Below are 25,188 nucleotides of genomic sequence, written 5' to 3'. Positions count from 1 at the left end.
AGCTATAAGGCACAGATTTGGTGCTTCTAAAATTTACTGACCTGCACCTACCATGGCCACCCTTTAGCATATGGTTAATTTTGCAGAATCACTTCTGTGTTCAGTATCCCTGGTGACCATACCAGCTCAGCTGGTGCAGTTTAGTTCAGCTGACATCCTAAAGAGCTCCTCTGAGACCCAGGCCTGCAGAGTTTGCATTTCTGTGTTTTGTTGAACCTGATCCAACATCCATTCCAGCTGGTGGAAAGACTCCTGGTGACTTCAGCATGCATTATATTGGGCCCTCGGTGCAGTTAGCTGCAGTGACAGAGTTTGAACGCTGAAGTTCTTGAACACTTATGCTATGTGGATACTTCACAATTTAAGGAACAAAAAGACAGAGCTAGAGAAAGCTATTTCCCCTCCCTTTCTGTGCTCATTTTACAGTCTATCACAAAAAAAAAAACCCAGCTTCTCCAAGCCAGTGAGCAACTGTCCTTGCTTTTACATTCTTTTGTTCTTGGAAAAAAGTCAGACAAAATTATCAGCTGCATTGTCTCAATATTAAACAGCTACTTCAGAGCAAGGGCTGTCTTATTTTTTTTCCAATATTTAGCACTTCAGAAGTGGATTGTGTTGAGAGATGAAATGGATCAGCCATTTCATTTAGTAAATTCCAAAATCCTAGTTAAAACCTGCTTCTACCTCAGGCATGTCCCTGGATCACATAAGGCATGCACTGCCTTGATCATGGAGCAAGGGAAGCAGTTCTCTCCAGAGACTCAGCTGAAGACTTCCCAAATATCACCTCAGCTTAAATACCTTTAAACTTGCTAAATGCTGAATACTTTAAAACCAGTTTCAACAGTCTGATTTTCCACCACCATGACATGTGCCTAAAATTGCTATTGCTTCTAAAATCCACATGATGCACATAGGACTGAATTTCTTTTGTAACTACAGTTATCTGATCATACTAATTCCGTGATTAAATATATTAGTTCTGAGCAGGAACTCCTACTGGGAGATCATCAGTAACTGAAAGTATTTAGGAGCAAAGAGGCTGTGTGTGTAACAGGATTTTCCATGTCTTTGGTATTTTTGCTTTTCTTAAGTCCTTCCACAGTATGAGATAACATGAGAAATTTAAGTTACTTAGTGATCTCACACTGTATTTGTGCCTTCTAGCAGCCAACTCCTTCCCTTTATTGTTTAGTAGAACAATGCTTACCTTTGCTGACAGTGCTGCAAACAAGGCTTAGCATGTTATGAGCCACTGAGATTTTAAATTAAGGGGAGTTCTATTGCTTTAAGAGCATATTTTGGTTTGGGCTGTGGTTTTGATTTGTTTGTTTGTTTTTGTTTGGTTGGTTTGGGTTTTGTGGGGTTTTGTTTGTTTGGGTTTTTGTTTGTTTGTTTGTTTTAAAACTTAGCATAAGATGGCATCATCAGGAGAATAACATATCCTGCAAGATTTTTCAAAAGAATGAGGATTACAGGCTATCCATGGAAAAAATCTACTTGAGGTATTTCCTAGAGATCCTATCACTGTCATAGTAAAATTTCAATATGTGAGGCAGATAAATATGGATGGCAACTGAGCTGCAAATTGACCTTGTAGGCTTGGGATAGATTTAGTCACTCCTGCCAAAAAAATTTTCAGGTACATCAGAGATTTGTGCCCAGGGGTCCTCTTCTTACCCAACTAACTTGTAATCACAACTGTCAGCTTCAGAACATTTATATGACCCTGTGGAGTGCAATGTGACTCAACCATCTGAATGTGAAATTCGTTAGACAACTGCAGCATGCTCAGTGGGAGCAGATTGTGAGACAACAGTGATGTATAAAAGAAGATGAAAGAACAGGTTAAAGGGTTCCTGCAGTGGTTTTGCAGGTTTGGGAATAGGTGTGCACATATTACGTGCCAAAGTGCCTCCTCACACACCTCCAAAGGGAGCGTTTGGATGCTGTGAAAACTTCAGCAATAACAGAACCTGACACCTATCTCTTCCAGTGTCAGGGCATAACAATGATTGCACTGCACTTTAATAAGTCTTGCCATTCCTTGTTTATCAAGGACATCAGGCTTTGAAAGAACAACTTGCTTGATTATAATTTTGCTGTTAGAGGTGTGAGCAGCCCTCCCTCACGTCATTTCACCCATTACCCACAGCACCTCTCAGCCTATGCCAATCACTCATCTGTAAATCATTCTAACTGTATAAAGGGGTTTTGAACACTACTAACTTGTGTCTAGTACAAGCAGGGTTGATTTATTAGTCCTCTCCCATTCATACTTGTTTTAACCTTCGCTAGTCCAAAAGGAATCTGTTGATATAGAGAAGGGTTCTGTGTAAAACTGAATCCTTTGGCAGGATCTCACCGAGTTATCAGTTACATATCTTTTTTTCATTTAAGTCTAATTTGACTTCCCATGTCCATTTCCCTCCATAATTTCTTCTTGCTGAGGTGGGCACTTACAGAGAAAGGCAGTACTGCTGGTGAAAGAATCAATACTTCCATTGCAGGACACTTAGAGTGCTTCATTCTGCATTCTGTGCCCTTCACATGTCAGGGACAGGATCAATTATGAAGACCTGTCGGGTTTGTTATTACATGAGAGCACTTATTCTGTTAGGAGGATAAGGCAAAGTCAGCAAGCCAAGAACACATCAAGTCAACTACAGTTTCCAAGCCTACAGTTACAGCCTGGTGGCAAGACAAGAATACTCCCTATATTCTAAACTCAGAGTTAAGAACAAAGGGACACTAAAGAAATGCAATTGAGAATCACAACATACAGCTTGAAAATATCTAAAAAACTCTTACCAGTAGTGTTTTTGCCTAAAGGCTTTCCCCTAAAGGTCTCTCCTCATAGAAACAGTCAACCAGAGCAGCACTTTTCAGATCCTTTTTATACTGGACCAGGAGAATTACTTCATTTTCCACAGCTGGCCCAGTTCAGGTTCCCAGGGAATTACCATCAGGGCATGCAGCTGTGGCCTCCTCTTGCCTCTCTAAGACAATGTCAGCTTGAATTTACCAAAACTAGCAGATGCCCAAGTGCACTGTAATGGGTAAAAAGAAAAGAAGCAGGAGCAGGATGTGGCTTCCAGACCTCTAAGAGCTTGTTATTAGTGTGATAAGCTTCAGTATAGTAATTGGATAGGCTGTACATCATTTCACTAACCTTACAAACACATTCAGTTGCTGACTAACAAGGTCCTTGTTCCATACTTGTTCCATCCATGCCCAATCCAGGCAAGGGCAAGGCCAAAGACAGGCTTTGTTTCCTTAGGTTTTATGGTTTTGCTTTTCTTCACAGAATAAAAGACAAAGATGTGCAGAATTTCCTACAGTGCTTTTCAACTAATGCTTTGAAGGTGAATTCTGAATATTTAAACTTTTCCTCACAGTGGGAATTCTGGTATTTGTAGCCACTGCCAAGGAAGGATCTTTTTACTACTCAACTGGTTGAAACTGAAAGTGAACACACTGCAGAGTCTGGGAGAGAGGCCAGAACTGCACGTTCTCTGTGTGGCTTCAGAGCAGGTATAGTGCAGGGACTGCATGGGAAAGGTATTATCTACCCTCAGCAAACATCTCATCATAATTTGGAAAGGACTGCGTTGAGGGGGAAATGGTTTTTTCATTCTGCACTTCCATTCAGCAGTGATTTAATGAGCTAATTAGAGCCAACATTCGAGGTCCAGATCCCAAATAGGCTTAAACACCTATTAGCTGCTGCATCTCATGCAAGCCATGTCCCCTGGAGGGTCTGAACCCTGACTCCACTATGAGAGGAACAGCCCTACATGTTGAACCTTCTCTTGCTCTCCAGCTGGAGGAAACCCAGGCTCAGGGAGATCAGTTCACACTTGTGCTCAGCCCTTACAGGCAGCAAGCACAGATATGACTCTGAGAACACGAAGAGGAATTTGACTCCAGGTGCCAAACCCAGAAAGGTTTAAGTTACTTCAAAACCCTATATGAGCTACCACTTAACATTTAAGTACCAAATCAAATTGTTTCCCTTAAAATGCACGAGCGGCTGAGGATCTGCTTGGAGTTATACATCATACCACCACCCCCCTGAAGAGATGAGCTCCTGAGCTAAAGTGACACTTAAAATAGGCTTTTCTCTGTCATTCTGCTTTATGGGACTCAAGGCAGAAAGCATCATCTCAGATCATGTAGACCCAATTCTCCTTCTAGTTCAGCATGCTCCTGGCCAGACCTACCCACTAGTCTGTGCTATTTCCAGGACCAAATTTTCTTCTCCTTACAGATTTAAACTTTCCAGAATGCAGTGGAGATTTTCCAGGCATAGAGGTCAAAATGCATTGAAATGCTTAACCTTTCATGTTTCTCGTTATTTGCCCATATGTCTCAAGGACAGCTTTCTTTTAAAATGTGAGCAATCTCAAAATATGTATTTGCATACATGAAACCTGAGTTTGCATCCTGGGAATGTGACCCTGTGACACTCATGGTACTGTGCCTGTCCAGAGTCTGCTGACGTGTTTCACAAGCGATGACAAGCTGCAGAGAAAGACTTAAGAAGAAAAGAAATGCAATTTGAAATGTTTTATGCTTATCTACATTTGTAATTCCAGTCATGGATCCTACCTGTTTGTAAATTTCAAAGCAAAATACCCCTGAACTTGGTAAGTCAGTACGGATATGGATATGCTCATTTTTGTCTTGCTACATAAAATTAGACACATATCAGGCTACTGTGAACTGATTAAGAGTCTCTCCAGCAAAATAAAAGAAGATGGGTCTTGTTATCGACTTGGTTGCTGACTCTTGACAGAGGCAGGGATGTAAGGTGCATTGAGATGCTTATGAGATTCCTACTGACTCTGATGAGAACTTTCAGCAGTGGTTATGTGCTGAAAAGTGACTGAATAAATAGCATTGTGAAGTTCCAAATTTATTTTCTCTCAAAGTCTTACAGAATAAATTTGCCCACTTTACAGGTAGAGATGCATTTGCTCTCACTGACAGCCCTGCAAACTCTGAAAGTCACAACTGTATTCTTTCATTGCTGTTCTTCTGAAGTGGTGCCTTAGTTAAAACTCTACTGTTAATGTAAGAGAGAAAAACTATCAAAGCTACTTCCCTGCCACTCAGTTGATTCTATCGGATTCTACAGAATTTTCTCACATTCTTCGGCAGCTCACCTTTCTGGGTTGCTTTTGCAAAAATTGAGCAACCCTAAATTAAACAAGCCTTGTATTCTGACCATAAGAAATATCCCATTTGTGTCCAGTTCAAATCAGAGGTAAAGATGCAGTCTTTCTTACCTGCTGGGACTGGCTCAACAGTAAGTTTGGAGTGCTCACCCCCGTGCTGTGCTCACCCTGACAGATCCCTCCATGGACATGGGGGCTGCAGTGGCCATGGGCTATGAACTAAATCTTCAGACCTTTTGCTGCTGCTCTGAAGTCCTCCCTTGCTCTAGCAGAACTCCCTGGAAAACTCCTCCATTCAGCCACATACACGGAGACCATCAGCCTCATGATGTCCCAGGACACCACAACCTGCAGTACATCCACATCCCCATTTACCTTCAGAGAGAAATCTTTTAAAAGCCCTGGAATGTAAAAAAACCAACTAGTGCACAATCTAAAATTACTATAAATCTGTAACCATAGTTAAGGGGGGGATACACAAATCACTCTGAGATTTGATTTCTCTGAATCATAAAGATTCGACATAAAAATCTAGTTATGAGGATCGTTAAAAAAAATGAGCTTCAGAGCATGAAATGTTAAAGACATTTGCAATCTTTTAGAGAAATAGTGTCTTGTTCAAGATCAGACTTTACATCATCCTCTCTAAGTTGTTTGAATGCTGACTTCTTGCAGGGAGGTCAAGTAGATGTGAAAAAATATTGGCAAATGTGTTTCAAAAGTGTGATGTAACAGACCCAGCACTGGGATGTCATGGTCTTCTCTTCTCAGAAAGGGATTAGGGTCACATTTTGATAGACATCTCATTTTTAAAGATGCAAATAAATACTTACTGACAGTTTTGAAACATTTTAGTGTCTCACTCTTGTCAAAATCTTTTAAAACCCAGAAGCATCTCAGCTGCTTTGAAAATTCCAGGAGTTACTGAGCATGGCAAATGCCCAAGTGACTTTAAAAGTCTAATCATCAGTGCCTGTAAATGGCTGGCAAAAGAACAAGTAGAACAGACCCCTTATAGATTTAAAGCAACAGACAAATAGATCACAAAATGTAATGGGATGTTTTGCGCTGCTCTGATCCTGTTTCTTTTATTAGGATCATGTTGTGCCATCGGCGCTGACTGCAGGATACAGCTGTGAAATCAGGATGAGAGAAAAATGAAGCCCGGTATGAATATGTAAAAGCCACAGTAACATTTCTTGTTTGTAAACTCATTGGGATGTCATGACCGACTTTTTGTTGGGGATTTCAGGATTTTGACTAAGAAATGAGCAGAGCTCTTTGCTGGATTTCATCAGCATGCTCCCGGTAAAATCTTTTCCAAAGGTGCACATGAGCTCCTGCGTGAGAACAGGATGAAAACACCCATGAGAAACTGGACACTGGACTTTCCATGGATCACTTCATGACTCTTGATTTGAGTTCTCTGGATTTTTCTGTCAAACTACCCCCTAAATGGCAGGAAAATGAATGTGATGCATGGTTTGAAGAAAGTGCATTTCCCTGATGATCTGAGCTCTACAGCTTTAGGAAGGTTAGTGAACTTTTCTGAAAAGCTAATGGGATTTTGGACAGTACTAAAAAAAAAAAATCTAGTAACATTTCCTATTGTGTTTAGAGCTTTCAGAGGAATTCTGGATATTGTGCAGTAAAAGCCAAACTCTGATGGACCATTTTCATCTGCAGGAAGAATTCTACATAAGAGAATTATTTCATCATCCTATTTTCTAGATGGGAAAAAAATGAAGCATAGGAGAATAAGATGATGCAGGAAATCCCAAATTTGAACTTTTAGCATCCCACAGTTAGTGAGATCCTTTACCCACTAAGCCTTCCAGCAGACCTCCAGCAAATGAGGAAAGGTGCAGTGTCTGATACCAGTCTGGTAATAATGCTGAACACCATTTAAATACCAACCAAACCATGACTTTAGAGGTCTCATTTTCAAATAAACTGAACATTCCTGTTGACCACTTTTACTTAAAATTAAGGAATTACTGAAATAGCGATACAAGGTCTTAATTTCCAGCACCCACTCCAGCAAACTACCTGTCTACTAATATAAAATTTCTCTCTGGCAGGGGATAGTAGTTATTTAGTCCCTACTTTCACAGAGAGGACAAATCTGGATCCACACTCCCTCACAGCCTGGGACTGTTGACATCAAGAGTACTTTTAGACATAAGGAAAGCCCTAGGAGTTAGTAATTTTGTTCCCATTTCAGCTTGCTAATTTCCCTGGAAATTGGAAAACCTTGGATATTTCCATTAAAAGTTACAATTATTTACTGTTTTTTTCTCATCCTTTGATGCACATCTAAGTGTCATGGACCAGACATAGTAACTTACCATGTTCCAATTTGTTCATGCCATTCTACAAAAATGCTGATTTGAGCTTACACTGCCATGTTTATGTATTTTATTTATATTGCTCCATTGCTAAGCCAAGCATTTTTAACTCCCAGAGAAACTTGCAGCCACAAGAAGATGTGGAATTGGATCAAAATGTCCCTATGGCACCAGGGGCATCCTCCTTGGAGTACAAATAGAGCTGTGGAGAGCAAAGATCCCTCTGCTTTGTGTAGGAATGAATATTCAAAGCACTGCTTCTCAGTCAAGCCCTTGGATAACTGACCCAACCAAAATCAAGGGATTGCAAAGTGCCTCTTTTCAGGGATATGTGGGAACTTCTTCTCAGGGTCAGCTCTGGCCTCTGTGAAATCTGCATTTGTTGTTCAGTTTTACAGATGGAATCTTCTACACAGATTCTGCAGTAACACTAGAGGGCAATAATGCATGAGATATTCAGGATTTCTGAGTCTGGGAATATCTGAGATGGGTAGTCTTCATTTGTTAATTCATCGTTTGCTTCACATGTTTGCTTTATTCTAGAAAAAACTTGTTCTGCGACAAGAGGAAGAAAAAGCTTCACAGAAAACCAAAAATTAAATAACGCTTGCTTTCACAGTGCTGTGATATTCTTAAAAGAAAGTGAGAAACTCTTTTGGAAGGAGGTCTGCATACAGGGAAAGAGTGTCTCTTCCAAACAAAATATTAAAGAACATTTCAGAGTCCTTGAACTTATTTCATATTTTGGTGAAGCACTGACAGAGAAAAATGTCTTGGAAAAGAAAGGAAAGAACAGCAAAAGGGAAAACAGAAAGAAAAAGTGAAAGAAAAAGGGGGAAAGAAAGAGAAAACCAGAAAAAGTTCATAGAGATAGGTAGAATTTTAAAAAATAATCCCTTCAGAAGAGGTATGTTGCCTGCATAGCCTAAAGACTGTACCTTCCTTACTGTTGAGGCTCTCCATAAGATTTTTATTTAAAGCCAGTTGATCTGTAAACTGAGAGTTTGGCAAGGGAAGGGAGAAAGGGTTTAGTTTGGTTCTCTTTGCTTTTGGATCTGATCTGTCACACTTTCCTACAGTGTCCTGGGTCACATACTCCTGTAACAACTACTCTTTCTCAGGTTGCTGTTAAAAAAGGATATTGTCTAAAGCTTGGACACTCTGTAGTGCTGGCAAATAAAACAAGAATCTTCACATCTTGCTGCTGTCAAGTCTCAATAAATTCAAGGAACCTGGATGGTGCTTTTTTTTTTTTTTGTCTTGAATTCATGTCTCTGGTGATTAACATCTTCAGCGTGCATTCAGACATCAAGAGAAGGTTTTACTTAAAAAAAATAATAAAAAAAATATCTTTCTTTTAGGAACGTCAAGTGCAAAATTAATGATTCAGGATTCGGTCTGGAAGAAAGAGATGTAAGTGTGAAGTGAACCTTTAATGGTCTGTAAGAGGGAGTGACTGCTTAGAAGAGTTTTTATAGCACTGCACTTCCTGCTACTTCAGTAATAATAACACCAGTAACAGTAATAATGCCCACCTCTGATATTTCACTTCCCATCAGCAGAATGCAAGTAATTATGTTCATTTCTTATCTTAAAGCAAGTGTTACTGAAGAAAGGAATGTGATAATGGGATGTTGGCTACTATCTGTGTTTTTAAGCCTCGCAGTTTTGTCTCCTGCACTGAGGCAGGATGCAGGGAAGGAGCAAATATCAGCCAAAACTCTTCTTCAGCACCCACATTTTAAAAAGATTGCTGTAATTTCTTTAAAGGTGAGGTGGGGATCATGTCATAGCGCATGTCAAAGGGTGTCTGGCTCCTCTCCCTGAGTAGAGAAAGAGCATGTTGGTTAAATTTAAAAGCCTCTCCATTTCTGCTCTCAAATATGCAGCACAGCACTAGCACGAGGCCACAGCACGTTATTTGTGGTGATGACAACTATCAGTTCAAACCAGGCAGCTTAAAAACACAAGATGGTATTTTTTTTTTTAAGAAAAGGAATTAGAGACAAGTCTTAAAATGCTCATCAGCCTGAGCAGGCTTCCTTTTTTTTTTTCCCCTCCTACCGCCAATAGGAAATTATCATGTCAGATGAAATTAATTCAGGTCATGATAGTGCTGTGGTAAAGCCAGAGGCCAATTCATGGAGATTGCTCAGAACAGACTCTCTGTTTTCCTGTTGCATTTAATGAGCCTTTTGGTTGAAAAATTTGTTGTGCTGCACTGGAATTCCAGTATAAGATGAATGTGGCTCCTGAGTTTTTGAGCCCATCCAAGACAATTACTGAAGTTCCATTGTTTCTACTTTCTGTAACTGTGTTCATAGGTCTGCACTCCCTCTGTCTCTGGCAGGGTATGAAAGGGAACACTAAGGACACAGGTCAGGTTTCCCTGAAGAGATCTTGCCTCTCATACCAGTGTTCCTTCTGCTAATCCAAACGTAAAGATGAAGAGTAACAAGTCATTTCAGCCATATATTATTAATTTTAAGCAGTCTAGTTTTTCTTTCAGCCACTTTCTATTACCCACATGTAATGACCCTTGCCCACATAAATCAGCCTGGAAGATTTAATTCCCTTACTGATGAACCCAGTTCTGTTCATTTCCAGACTCTTCCTGCAAAACTCAGAACAGAATGTTCACTTTTTCCTTGGTCTTTTTGAAGAAGTAATGCAGAACTAAACCCTTCAGTGAAACTTGGAAAATTGCACTTCAGCCCCTAAATGCTGACTATAAACTGCAGGAATTTTAAGTGTTTTGCTCCCTTGTATTTAGCTCTGCTATTCTAGATTATCCTTGATTTTTGCACTGTCCATTTTTTGTTGAATGAGGTGATAATTAAACACATGCAGTCCACAGAACAGAAAGTGTTATTCAAAACTAACCAGCAAAGGTCACAGAATAAATACATCGACAACTTGCTAAGAAAGGAGATTATCCAAAGTCTTGACTTGGTGTTATTTCAAATCCCAAGACACAAGAGAGTTTTTATTCCCTCTCAATTCCTTTGTTGTTTGGGGATTTCTATATATTGCTTAGCTTAAATTTCTGTCAAAGCCATCCAATCAACTCTGTTGACTGCTTGGTGAAATTCCCTTCTACACTTGGGTCGGTATGTACTGAAGAAGAAGGTTATCTGCACTATTAAACCTTTGACTTCTTGTCTTTTGAAGAGATCATTTTGCATTTTGCTATGGCAGAGCTGTAATTAGATCTGTTAATTAAGGACAGAATGAACTTTTTAAAAACTCTAAACCCCTTTGCATTTTTGATAAATTTGCTTAGGTTGCTACTGACCTTCATACAGGGTTTGCCACTGCTTATTAATTGTTAAATTTTAATTAGGCATGCTGATGAATGTGCTAGCCTTTGCAATAAATAAAAGGTAGCTTCATTTATAATCGGATATTTACCAGTCTGCACTGAAATTATCTTCTTTCCTAGAACACAGTTAATTTAACATATTTTGATAACAGTAATTGGGGGTCTATAAAAACCAAATGCAAACAGATAAATATAATGACTCCCTGGTTCAGAGATTGAATTACCAGTCCTAGCAAACTGAGCTAGGACACCAGGTCTTAAAAACATTCCACAGGCACTTGAACTAAATGACTTCAACAGCTGGTCAGATATTCACGGTATTTTACTAAAATTCCTTCAAAATGTGTCTTCCAGAGAATAATCAACCCTTCTTATAGAAGAAGCAGGTCAGACTGGGGAGACAGAGGAGTAAGGGGATGAAGAAGAGCATCATCTTTCACAACTAAGGTAAATGAAATGTTGTTGCACTAGTGAGCAACCTGCTTTTTTCTTTGCCAGTAATACCTGTGGCCCATCTCAGTGCCTGTGTGCCCCAGCCAGGGACTCCACAGATCAACACGCCAATAAGGCTGTAAAACAAAATAGTGAGAATCTGTCCCAAACTCCCTTGAAATCAAAGGGTACCAAGAATCAAAATAATTCCTTTAGATTAACCAATAGCCCCACACTGAAGGAAAGAGCAAGTGCCTATCCTGTGTGATTACTCTGGGAGAACCGGTAACTACACTGTTTAAACTGGACCTCCTGCCACTTTCACCTGCTGCCTCTGGGAAGGATCATCAGAGAATCTTCTCATGAGGAATAAGATATTTAATTAGCCATGGACATGGCCATGAAGCAGAGTTAACAGTCACCAGCTCCTGACACAGCACACTTATGTCTGTAACTTTATCCCTGACTTCAGTGCCATAACTCAAAGCTGCATTATGAAAATACAAGAGACAGCCTGTGTCTAGTTGAAGTCCTGGTAGAGGAAAGTGGCAAAAATCACCCTTAATTCCCACACAGTCCCTGCCAAACTTCAGATATCAGTGGCCAAATGCTTTGCACCCCTCACGTCTGCAAGGAAATGCTGCTGCCACAGTGCTGATTTTCCAATTGTTTCACTGTTTGCCCTCAAGAAAGAGCACATATGATTCACTTTTTACTGGGAACTTCGAGTATCTCTTCCCAAGGACTGGATAATTAGATAACTATCACATTATCTGTATTATTACTGATGAAATGCAACCTAAATTTCATTAGGGATGGTCCAAACAGGTTTTGAAGGCTGATGAAGTGAACTGCTCAGAACTGTGAGGGCAGTGCCAGGGGTTCCCTGCCCTCTGACCATCTCAAAGCACGTGGCCACTGCTGTGTGGTTTGATGCCAGTTCTTCCAGTGTCAAGTGATGCTTTCAAGATTCACACTGCAAGCAGCAGGGCTGAGGATTGACTTGCCAGGGTGATTTCAGGCAGTGATGAAAGTAGGACGTTTCAAAGGCTGATGCTTTGGGAGCTTTCTACCAGACTGTGGGAGTATTTTGTTAGTGGTACACCTAGTTGTTAGCTCGACTTACAGTGAGAATTCAGAGACAGGAGGCAAATTTCATTTTCTGTGCCCTAATACGAATGTCTTCCCAGAAAACAAGTTTCAGCAGACTCTTTACGCAGGACTCGATGATATGTGTTTGATTATCTCCTGACACTGAGAAAGAGACCTAAGCCAGTTTTCAGAGAGTATTCAGGCAACCTGTCTGCCTTTAACCCTGGTTTATCCACAGATGTTCCTGCAAGTCTACTGAGAATCAACTCTTTCCTTTTGAAATCAGGTGTGATTGCATGCTTGGCTTCACTTTTCCCTGCAATGAAAAAGCAAGAGAAATATCTGAAAGCTTTCCCCCCTCAGAGACATAAAAATGACATTACATCTTCAGCACAGGGTGGGGCATAATTCCCTGATCCTTCCAGACGCAGGCTGACACATTTTTCCTGTGCTGTTGATTTAAGTGAAGACCAACACCCTAGAAATACAGTTGCTTCTGCAACAGAATATGGGGCTTGAAATAGGGGCTGCACATCAGTCTTAGTAATGATCTCCTCAGAGCTGCATTAACGAGCTGGAAGTGAGGAGAGCAGAATTTCTTCCCCTTGAACTTAGACTAGCAGCGGGACATGAAGGAGCTGTAATAGAATGTTATTTTACAAGAAGTAAATAATGTAATAGAGTCTATAAGGATGTCAGCAGGAGAGTTAGAACTGTCATAGCATAATCCTGACTTGAGCAGCAATGTGTGAAAAAGTAGCCTGCAGCAGTTTTTTCCAGTACTTCAATAATTTCTGCTTTCTCACTGATCTTTGTTTACTCTACTTACCTTGTCAAAAAAATGTTTTACCTTATGTTAAAATGCTAGCTAAAAGAGGAAAATGTATTCCCAGAAATCCCAACTTTTCAAGCATACACATTTTGTTTTCTTTTCTGTTGTTGTTGTTGTTGTGGAAAAGATGGAAGAATTGTATTCCCTTCACCTAAAAAATATGAAGAGTAGTAAAACCATAAATAAAAAGAAGCCGCCTGTGTCTTTGTTGCTTCTTTTTTCCTTCAGACTAATGAATAATTCAGAAAATTGGCAGTATTAGACTTCACATCCTTGTGATATGATGGCAGATTTTCCAATGAGTCCTCAAATGTAAGCTCAGGAGGGTCATGAAACTACACAGTTATCATTTTTGGAATGCAGCAACATCTTCCAAGGTACTGCAGCACCTTTATATCATCATTGAAGCAAGGCAGACAGGGCAAGTTTGCAACTAAAGAAAATGGTAAGTATTAAACTGAAGTTACAAAAAAGGGGGAGAGGGGCTAAGTCTCTCTTTTTGTCATTTCTCTTTTCATATGACATCTATTTAAATTTTCTTAAACCATTATTACAGAAATGTTGTAAAGACAAGGGGGACAAACTAATCCAAACTTTCAGGATGGTTTTGCTCATGCCTTGACACCGTGCAAAGAATTCAGACTATGTACCCCCAGAAGAATACTCTCACAAGCCTTCCCTGGCACAAAGTCCATCTCACTTTCCACAGGATCCAGACTCCTCTATTTTCCTTTTTAAAAAGTGTTGCTTCTGCTTCTGTTACTTTGCTACGTGGTGCTCCTGCAGAACCCAAGCTCCTCTGCAGTTCTCTCACCCCATCCCAGCCAGAGCCTTGGGAATACCATGCCGTGTTTTAAATTCAAATTGTATTGGCTCCTCTTAGTTCGAGACAGACCTTTAACATCAGTCTGGTGTAATGTGTTTGTATGGTGTATTTGTCTTGGCTTTAAGGAAATACATTAAAAACCTTTCCCTGAGAATATGAGATATTGCATTGTCCTTGAAATCGTGTTTGGACCTTCAAAGCCATTTAATCTCAATTAAAGCAGAGCATACAAGATAAGGTGCTCTGAAGATGCATTAAAGCGTGTTCTAGTGCCAAGCCTCCTTGCACTTTGACACATCCTAAAAGCACTGTGGCACTGGTTTAGAGGTGTGGTTCAGAAAGCTCCCTGTGCCCCATTATCCATGGATCATTAGCATAACTCAGAACTCTTCCAGTGCACTGTGCCAGTGTGTGCTAACACGTGCTGTTAATGTATGAAGCCTTGACATGACAGATTGTAATGCCTCTGGCTCTGTCATGTCAGAGGCAGTTTGTGCATTAAATCAAACACACCAGGGGATTAGATTGTTAAGAGTTTGGAAATGCACCATAAAGCCTTTTAATTCAGAATCACCGTTTGTAATCCTTGCTGGAACTGCAAAGTGCAACCAAAAGTTTGACCTCAGGTGGAGGGTCAGAAATTTATTTGAAATGAGTGTAGGGTTCTCAGCACAGTCCTTCCACCATGGGATGACATCCTTCACATCATTCCTACTGGGATCCTGAGGGCTGTGGGTGAAATGAAGCCCAGGCTGCCCTCACAGCTGAGTGAGCACCAGACATTTCAGGGTGACATGAGCGAGTTTGTGCTGCCATTGATTTTGTTGCACTGATTCAGAGGATAAACAGAGGACTCAATTCTCCAGAGTTATCAATCTGGCACCTTTCAAGCACGTTTAGATTGGCATGGGCTTTTGTTTTCTGTTTTCTTTTTTTTTTTTCCTTTCCTAATTACATGTTAAGTGTAGCAGTGTTAACAGATGTCACTAGAATATAATCTCCAAAGATTTCAAGAGCAAATAACACTGGGAAAAAATTGATTCACAAAGAAATGTTTAGCTATCATGATCATTGAGAATAAACTACATTATTTTCTTAAATGCCTAGTTCAAATACTGGTTTTGGAGTTATTTTGACAGAAGGTTTTGTCAAGGGTGCCAGCAAACAGTGTTGAATAACAATCACACAGGAAGAAGATGGTGTAACAGTCAGAATTCACCAGTCACAAGGCATTGGATCATGGTTTTTACAGGGATCTAACCTCCACACCTACAATATGGTTCACATAGCAAAATTCCACTGTGCCAGAAAATACGTTTATATTTGTAACATACTAAAAATACTGTGAGTACCATGATATCCTGGTTCTTCTTCCTCCTTGCTTTTTGAGCTTAGGAAATCATTTTTGTATTTCTCCCCTTAATTTGTTAGCTGATTTTTTTTTTAAGCAGCTCACTTACGAAATAAGTCTGTTGCCAATAAATTTACGGCTGGTTTGACAGATAAATTTTAAAAAAAGAATTATGTAGGAACCTGAAGTAATGAATCCATCAGAATGCCTATTTAGATCCCTACAAAATAATGCTCTCAGAAGCACAGAGCTCCCACAGCTTCCAAAGGAGGGGGTGAAAGCTCTGACAGCAGAGCTGTTTTGGTACCCCTGCCCACATGTGGGCATACACACTAAAAGTGATGCCCACAAAGTCTGTCATATTTCTGTCATAATAATAACTGACTAGTAGTTGAGCTTCTTTTTGGAGTTCATTGTCGTTGCCTCTTTATTTTACACTAATAGACAACAGTAATTTTTAACTTGTCTATTTTGGATATGGCAAAGCAGGTCACAAAGAGATGACATATAAATACTTCACACAAACTTTGTAGCTCATGTACAAGGACTTTATGTTTGTTTAATGCTATGCTGGTCTACTGCCACAAGTTACACAAGCAAAACCAGAAGAATAACCTGTGAAAATTGACTTTTATGCAAGATGAGAATATCCCTGACTCTTATCAGAACCTCTGTTGCTTGTGTTCTCCTGGACCACAGAGCCTGGAGCTGTATCAGCACCTCCAGTTCAGACAAGTTCCTGAGCTGCCTGGCTGGGAAGAAGGACTAGCCAGAAAGAACCAGCTTGTCTGGCCCCTCAAGGCATGGGGAAAGCAGATGTGCATCTGTCTGCAGCTGACCATAGCTTTTTCTCACTTGTTTTCCCTTCCAACTTTGCCCTTGGACTTTGGGATGAGATCTGCTCCTCTTGCCCATCCTGAGTAACTTAAGGGGTTCATATTCCCCCGGGAGAAAGACCATTAGCACCATTCCCACTGGCCTTTTTCCACAGACCCTGAAGTCTTCAACACCAAGAGACTGCCCCAAACCCATTGCAGAACAGCTTCAGCTGTGTGTGAATGCTCTTTCTCTGTGCCACTGAAAAGCAGTTTCAGCAAAGCACATCAAAATCGTGCACTTTTACCCTCACATTGCTGTATTCTCCTCGCTGTCCACTGCTTAAAATGGTAACAGAATCTGGGTTGTATCTTAATAATCACCTGTTTCAGGTTCATATTTCCAGTATTTCTGGAACTATTTCAGTGATGAACTGTAGATGGAGTTATTAACCCACCAGAAGCATCTGACAGAGGAAAAGGAAAAGGCCTCAATGCATTCTACCTCCAAAACATTTCCAATCTTTTCAATGGTTTGTTCATTTACTAAAAATAGTATGTTTAAAAGCACAGAATGGAAGAAGGCTGGAGTTATTGAGGCATATGACAGATAGGACAGATACCTGGTTTGGAAATGCCACGGGACTTCTTGTCCACATCCCACTGTTCACCTCTGAACACTTCTTACCAGTTCTACACCTGCAGACAAAGAACAAAAGCCGTGAACACAACAGGAAAAGAACAGGAGAGATTTCAGGATCAAAAAATACACAACCAACCTACCCCTCAGCAAACCACATTCTTAGAAACACAAATAGCCAAATTTACTTGATTACACTTCATTTTAGGAGTAGCAATAGCTCCTTGCTGTCTCCCAGCTACCAGTTCACATCACAGCTCACTCTCTCTCACATTTCAGCCTTGTTTTCAGCTGAGCTTCACCAGTATTTGAACTTGGTAATGATCAACCCACTGTTCAGTAACATCACCACTGGGTGAATGCAAACAAAACCAGTTGCACTTTCCAAGACGTGTCATCAGCCTGCTGAAAATATCAGGATGACATTCCCTTTGTAATGGATGATCTTCTCTCAATTGTTACAATACTTGCACATTTCTAAGGAAGCAGAACACCCAGTCTGCTGTAGTTTAAGAAAAACCCCTGGAACTGCATCATAAGCAAATTTTATTCCTGTTCAGTGATTTATTTAAATGCAGTTATCTCTGAAGGATAAGAAACAAATCCTCAGGGTATTCACAGAAGCAGGGAGTTAGGGTACAAGGGGATTTTTCACCTTCACATTGAATTAACTGACTTTATTCTAAAATGAGGACGGTCAACCAGGATGATCAACCAAGCATTTGCCCAAGACTACAGATTACAACTAGCAGAGGAACTCTGCTGACCTGAAGGGGTTTTGAGTAATCTAAAATCTCAGCTGTGGGAGCAAGTGAATTAACAGAGACTACTGGGGCTGAAAACTAACAGCCAGTCCTCAACAGGATCCTGAAGAGCTGTTTGAATTTCAAGACACTCCTCACCTCCTCCTTCTCTATCTGCTTTCCAAGGGCTTTAGAATGCATTTTCTTATCACCCTCAGCAATATGAAGATATCAAGACAAGGCTGGGAAAGTTAGGAAAGCTGGTATGATCCCCTCTAGCCAGCTGTTCTCAGCAGCTCATGCTGAGGCAAACATGGAAACATCTTCTCACCTCAGGAGGTTCCCAGGGGAAGCTCTGGAGCGAAGAAGACACAGCAGCCAGGGCACCACTGCTGACACAGAGCACTCAGCAGGAGGCACACATGCTTATAAAACGTTATAAGAATTTATTATGAGGTCAATATTACTTGTATGTTTTCAATACTCACATAGATTCTTCTTTACGTCTCCTGAACATGAAAGAACATGTTAATCTCCATAGTATGTTTTTCTTCTATACTCATCTATGCCCCTATTCATATATATCTCCACAGCTGGCCTTAGGTCAGACATTTAATTTACAGCAGGCCATTGCAGGAGGTGGACTAATTCTGAAAATTACCAACACAGACATTTATTGTTGTCAATAAGAGCAAGGTAGTCCTGGTAGCTTCCATATAAGCTGATATAATATTAAATATCCAAGTTTTCTTATGCAGATAATGCCACGAGATAAACTGCACACAGAAAATTGTTCACATTTACAGGGAGTATGAAGATCACACCTTTTATCCAACTTTAAAGTATGAAAAGTTACCATTTAAAAATAAATGCTTTGAGAAATGTGTTATAATCCGTATCATACTGCAATTACTTGAGCTGAAAAATCTCCACACCTAGAAAGGCAGTCATTTGATGGCTTGCTAGAAGAAACAAGCCATAATAATGTGTTCATGTTAAAATCCCACATTAAATGGAACAATTACTTGCAAAAATGTATGTCTGATTCTCTGTTACCCCAGGACTACTCCAGACTTCTCTGATGAAACAGCCTCAGACCATCAGTAGTGTTTATGCAGCAGAGAAGAATGGGAGTTCTGGCTAATAATCATATACTGGAGAATGTATAGCTGGTTTTTGATGTACTGCATTGATGGCACCGTGGAAATGCTAAATGAGAGGTATCAGAACCATCGGTGTGGCTGTGCAGAGCAGCTGTGTGTCACGCGTTTTTGGCAAGGCACCACTAGAGGTCTGTCTCTGCCTGTGCTCAGTGGTGGCAACGCTCCCTCCTGGAGGGCCTGGACATGAACTCACATTTTGGACCACAGCTTCTCTCTGTGCTTGAGACAATTTACCTCGTATAACCTGAATGCTGGTTTATAACACCCACTTATTGAATTAACTGTGTAAGAGACCAATTCACTGCAGATATTTCTCTCTATAAGTGAGCAAATGAGATTGTTCTCTTCCTCTCCACAATATGACAGGTTTGTGGTGAAGAGTTAAAGGAGGCTGGATAAAGCAATGTAGCACTAGCCTGAGTGTGATCCAAGAATTATTGCAGGGAGTGGGACTTCTGCTGTTGACTCCAGTTACACCAGAATCTGCAAAAGGCCACTTTACTAAAACAGAGATGTTCATTTTGCTGCATCATTTTAATAGACTCATGTATTGCTTCACCCACTAATGCAGAGTTTACCTTTTGGGTTGTGTGTGTTAACTAATGTGTCTCCTATTTTGTACTTTTTTTCAGGCTGGCTCAACCAGTTGGTTTATTAAGGGTTTTTCACACTCCTTACACATTAAGTAACCCTGACTTGCACACTCAGTCCTCACTCCCCAAGCAGAGTGAGAGCTGAGCTCCTGAGGAAATGCTGCCACAGACAGACCCAGGGTAGCAGCTGCTCGGTGGAGCACATAAATTCCTTACCGTGTGATTCAGTGTCTTTGGCTGACTCCTGCCAGAGAGCCTGCACAGAGATCCACCTCAGCATCACTGCCATCTGTAAATTAACCTGTGGCAAGGAAGGCAGCTACAGCTTCCAGCCATTTGTGCCACCTCTCTGCAGAAATTTGCTGCCTCATGCCAGGACTAAGAGGACCCCCTCAGGCGCTGAGGTTTGCATGTGGACTGTTCATGACAGGGTAGCAAATGGCTCTCCCATCAGCTCTCAGAGATCCATCTCATCTCTCCCTCCTTTTTCTCCCCTTATTAGAGCCTTTAGCATCAGTTGTTGGAAAGAAGTGGAGAATTGTATAGGATTAGGTGTCTACAAACTTGAAATCTGGCTTCAATCCATTGTCATTGGCACACAAATTGGCTGTACTAAGTGGATTAGGGAGCACATCCCTTGCATATGTTAAAGTCCCTAGTAGTTAAGAGTGGTGCAGTCATCTGGCTTATTTTCCCTCACAGTATATAAACAATTCTTTTTTCTGGTGTGGGGACCTGCTAATATCTCCATTTCCATTTGAGAAACCAAGGTAGAGTGAGTCTGAGTAGTTTGCTGAAGGTCCACTCACAAGACTTTTGGCAGACCAGAGAGAAAGAATGGAAAAGACAACTAGAGACTTGGATATGCAGTGTTTCATCAGGATGGCAGCAGGTTCTTAGACAAAATGAAAGTACTGTTCCACAGAATGCTCAATTACTCTGTGGAGTTCAGTATCATTTAATGTTATGGGGAATATGAAAGGCAGTTGTGTTTGTCTGTCTAACAGACAGACGTTTTTGTGTTGGACTAAATACAAAAGTCCTCTTGCAACAGCAACAAGTCCAAGCCATTGGATGAGTGGAAAAGGTTCACTGTTACATACATACTCCTTAAACACTCCCCCATCTTCCACCCTGCTCTCTCTGGAGGCAGGATGTTTCACAGAAGAGGATTTGTGTTGAGGTCACCACTCCAGCCCAGAGGAGAGAGGAAAGCTCTATTTCATGAGGGATATGTGGCAAGCAAGTGCAGATATGGTTATATATTGCAAAGAGGATTTTCAGGGAAGGAAGAGCTATTTTTATGACTTTTCTCTAAGGTTTAGAGGCTTTCTTCCTATAAAAAGTATCGTGTGTTAGTCCTGAAGAGCTGGTTCAGGGTATACTATGGAACAAGCAAACACTAATGACACAGCTTGCATCATGGCAGGAAGACTAAGCTGGTTAAGTCAATCCAAGTGGTTTTCCCCTTCCATGGATGGGAAATCACCCCTTTCTGACCTGATACACACACTTATCAAACACCAGGTGTGGAAATCAATATGAATAAGAGAAGAATCAATCAAAATGAGAGAAGACAGAACCTCAAAAGGAGCCCTTCCACCTTTTTTTGACCCAAGCATGGTACAATGGTCGTAAGGGTAATTTTGAAACTCAGGGCACTGCAATGTTTTTTTTGCTTTGCAAAGCAAATGCCAGTTCTCCAAGTGCAGTGGCAACTGATGGCAGCTCAAGGCTATATCCATTTTTATTCCATGAGTGTACCAGGAACTAGTAGTGCTGGGAGCTTGTTGTGGAAAATGAGGGCATCTAAACAACTACTTGTTTACATAAATATTCTAAATAAGCCTTTAGTAAAGCACTGGGGTTATAGAACTAATTACCCTGCTCATCTCCTCACTGACTTCCATGCCTGTACCTATTCCCCTTTAGGGTGGATATCTCATTTTTCATATGGATCTGTATATGCCCTGGCTTTTATTGATTATTATGTGAAGGTCAAACCAGACACGTGTTTTTTCCTCCTCAGGATCCTGTTCCCAATGCTACATTTATTAAGGAAGAACATTATGACCAAGGGTAGCAAAACATTAAAGCAAATTAAAACTAAACACAAGCAGTCTATTTACATGCTTATTCTTATTTAATGATAGACTTCAGTGCATGTTTATCAGATACTCTGCCTTGCACTTAGAGAAGACTGTAGTCAGCTCACACCTTCCCCTCTCTTAGGTCAAGGAACTCTTTCTTTAGCAGCAACTGTTTTACCCAGTGAAGATCTCCCCCATCTTGGCTCTGCCTTTCAAGGAAGCTGCAGCTCCTCAAAAAAATCCTTATCTTCTTAGTTTTCCTCTCATTTTCATCATCTTACTTACTCATCTGCTTCTTACAGAGTCTGTACCTTCTTTTTTCCCCGCCATTAATATTTTAAAGCTGGCAAAATTCTAGCCAAGTAGAAATATCCAGAGAGAATGCCTTTCCCATTTAGTTGAAGATTGTAAATCACCTATGGGTTGGGGTTCTTTTTTCCTCAAAATGAGAGAATTCTCCTGGATCAGTTGAAACATTTGGTTCATTTCACAACACCAATGTTTCAGGTTTTATTTTTCAGCAATTTTTTTTTTCTCTCATAAGCTTCTAAATTATGTTTATGTAAATTTATCTGTAAACTAACTCAAAGGAGTGTTTCTGAAATGTAAGAAGTAGAACCTAATCTTTTTTATAGTTTTTGGTTTTTAGACAAAGAATCTTCTGAAGCTGAAAACAATTGTGTTTATTAACCTGAAGCTGCATTTTTTAGCAAATTACTAGTGCTTGTTTATAGTTCCCAGTTGGGCAGACAGGCCATCCAGGAGGAAGTTCACGTGATGCTTTTCCAATCTGAATGGCTGAACTGATCTGGTGCTTACAAAAAGATATATGGGAAGAGTATCTGTGATAACCCACTTCTGGTACTGAATGAATTCCATTTTGGAGCAGCACAGGGAGAACCCCACCACAGCCAAACTGCTCCTCAGTAAGTAGGCAGAACATCACTGCCAGCAGCCTCTCTTCTGGTACTGTTACTCTATGGAACTTGGCTTTCAATGGATTAGAGTTTGGCTCAGAATATTTTCATTTAGACTCTTAACAGGTTCATATTGTTACCATTACCAAACCTTTCAGACACATCAAGGAAACAAAACTGAAAAAGAGGGGGAATTTTAGATAAAGCCTGTGAGATAAATCTATGCTCCTAAACAGATGCTACACAATCACACACAGCTCAAGATGCCAGCTCCTTGCGTCCTACTTCAGCAAGTCTTGCAGATAAGAAATTTAACACAATCTCACCAAACACAAGCCAGATCAGCCTGCAGGATTCATGGGTTTCAAAGCAAGTAGAGAGAGCTATGACTATCCACTTTGATTTGCATTGCCCAGGCCAGAGAATGTCATCCAATAAATCCTGCTATCAAATGAATTATTCCTTTCTTCCTTGTAAGCAATCTTTAGATCCAGTAAGTTGTGGCTGAATTATAGCACATCTTTCAGGAGGGCATCCAGCTTCCTTCCATCCTATAATGCTTACAAGGTTAGGCACAGAGCCCAATAAGCCATCTTCTTTTCCATTTCCTACTGCTGGAAGTTAATCCAGCTATGATGGGAAGGTAAAGTTATGTTGTTGTGACAGATTTTCATATACCACTGCCCTTACCCTGTGCCAAAATTCTACCTTTCCTCAGGGAGATAAGTATCCCTTCAGAAATGATGACTGGGGTAATGGGAAGAAATCAGTCAACAAGAGGATCACGATCTACAAGGGAAGTACTTCTCATTTGGATCTTATCCCAATTTCTTTTGCAAACTTTGAGAAATTTGAGAAGCAAAGCAGAAATTGGAAGGAGGAGTGAAGAAGACAAAATGACAAAGGGCAAGAATGTGAAAATATCTCAGATTTATCTTGTGCCCCCACCGGAAATTTTTGAAAATAATACCCTGAACTTTAGGAGTCTGTCATGGTTTAACCCCAGCCAGCAACAAGCACCACGCAGTCCTTGGCTCACTCCTCCCAACAGGATGAGGGAGAGAGTAAGAAGAGAGAAAGTGAGAAAACTGTAGGTTGAGATAAAGACAGTTTAATGGGCAAAGCAAAACCCACATACACAAGCAAAGCAAAACAAGGAATTCATTCCCCACTTCCCATGGGCAGGCAGTTCAGCCATCCCCAGGATGTGGAATCCACCATCATGTGGAATGGTGACTTGGGAAGACAAACCCATCACTCCAAACATCAGAACTCAGATCACAGGCTCTGAGTCTTCTTTGGGTCCCTCTCTGCATCTACCAACGCAGAGCAGTGTATAAAGGGCAGGTAAATTCCTTATCTTGGTGCTGGTTTGTGGGGTAAATTTAGAGCATTAATTATAGCTGTGTCTGGATGAGTGCAGACTGAAAATGGTCCTATTTATTCTACTGACAGGCATCTGAAATCAACTTGCAGCTTAATTTGTGTATCTATTACATCATTGCAACAAGGAATATGTTTAATAAGCAGAATCCCAACAATTTCAGGGTGGAGGAGAGATTTTTGTTGTTGTAGGTGTTTGCCATTGATGACATAAGCAAATACAAGATGTCCCAGCTGCAACCCATTCTGCTCCCTGATTCAAGATTTTAATGTGAAAATGGCTATTTTTAGGCTAGAGCTCATTTGAGGTTGTTCTGTGTCCCCAGCATGTAGCTGATTGCTGATAACCTATTTGGGGGAGTGGGGGTGAACCTGTGCAATCTGCAAACATTACGAATCAGATATACTGAAAAGCAGAGCAGAGCTGCAGAGACCTTTCTGAGATTCAAGTCTGATCTCCAATACTCTGCCTTCTCTTGAAGATCCACTCTTTAGTTATAAGTGACACTTCTTTCACATTTTAAATAGCTGGCAGAAAATAAAAAGGAAAAGACCCTAAAATGCTTTTGCCAGACTAGTCAATGCATTTAAGATTAAGCTGAACATTTCTATACATCAGTGACCTTTAAAATCTGTTAGGAAGGTGAGATGTTAGGATTTAGTCTCAGCCAGGTGATTGATGTTTTTTTTCAACTGCAAAGCAAAGCTATAGCCTGTAGTCTAAAGCCTATTTATAATCCTCTTTAACAGCACTTGGTATAAAGATACAACTCATTTCTTTGTGAAAATAGCCTGGCTCTGCAATAGTGTGATTTATTTAAAGAAAACAAAGTAAGGACCTGGAGCTTGCCTTCAAGATATATATTAAAGAACTGTCAATTATTGCCCTGCGTTTGAAGGAATTTTGTTAATATGAAAACCTGGTGGCATTCCCGCAAGTTTGGTGTCAATAAGGGTGTTTCATTCATCCACTTACCTTCTGAAACAGAGCCGAAATGACAGTAAACAACGACAGAAGCAGCTTTGTGGGTGGGGCATTTGTTTCTCGGGCTGCCCCCGAGGTTGTCGCTTTATACCAAGTGCAAGTGCCGGTGCAGGAAGAGCAGTCTGAGGGACAAGTGCCAATTGACCGTAATGCTCAAAGCAGCCCTTTCACTCTTCACCTGGTCTGCTCCGCTTAACTGTTCCTCCTGTGCTCAAGGAAGGCACACCCTTCCTTGTGTGCGTGTTTGCACGAGGTTTCACCATGCAGCTGTTTCTCCCTGTCCTTACAAATGTAATGGGAAAGAGGGAGAGGAGGTCTTTTGCGTTCACTGGAGTACAGAAATGGCCCAAATTCAACCTCTTGGCACCTCAGTGTCAAGTGGAAGTCAGACTCTGATTGTCATTTAACTCCGACTTCCCATCACAACGACCCTGCTGTTTGCTTTTTGTCACCCCGTTATCTCACACTGGATTGTA

General features: G+C 40.7%; 1 long non-coding RNA gene across 2 annotated transcripts in view; it reads right to left on the bottom strand.

The window, feature by feature from the left end:
• LOC114063523 overlaps positions 1-17,134 on the bottom strand; it is a 38,496-nt gene extending 21,362 nt beyond the window's left edge. The window contains exons 1-2 of one of the 2 annotated variants that reach the window (XR_003572570.1): positions 17,035-17,134; positions 16,822-16,897 (exon numbers count right to left, since the gene is read on the bottom strand). This is a non-coding gene — a long non-coding RNA (uncharacterized LOC114063523). Of the gene's footprint in view, positions 1-16,821; positions 16,898-16,981 lie in introns of both variants that reach the window. The other variant, XR_003572571.1, reaches the window with a different exon arrangement.
• Positions 17,135-25,188: the final 8,054 nt, after the last annotated feature.

Source organism: Empidonax traillii, unplaced genomic scaffold (genome assembly GCF_003031625.1).
Source record: "Empidonax traillii isolate 1590-97213 ecotype Southwest subspecies unplaced genomic scaffold, ASM303162v1 scaffold472:size658359, whole genome shotgun sequence".
Lineage (NCBI taxonomy): Eukaryota > Metazoa > Chordata > Aves > Passeriformes > Tyrannidae > Empidonax > Empidonax traillii.
Note: the sequence above shows the minus strand (reverse complement) of the source record. Positions and strands in the feature narration are given on the sequence as shown.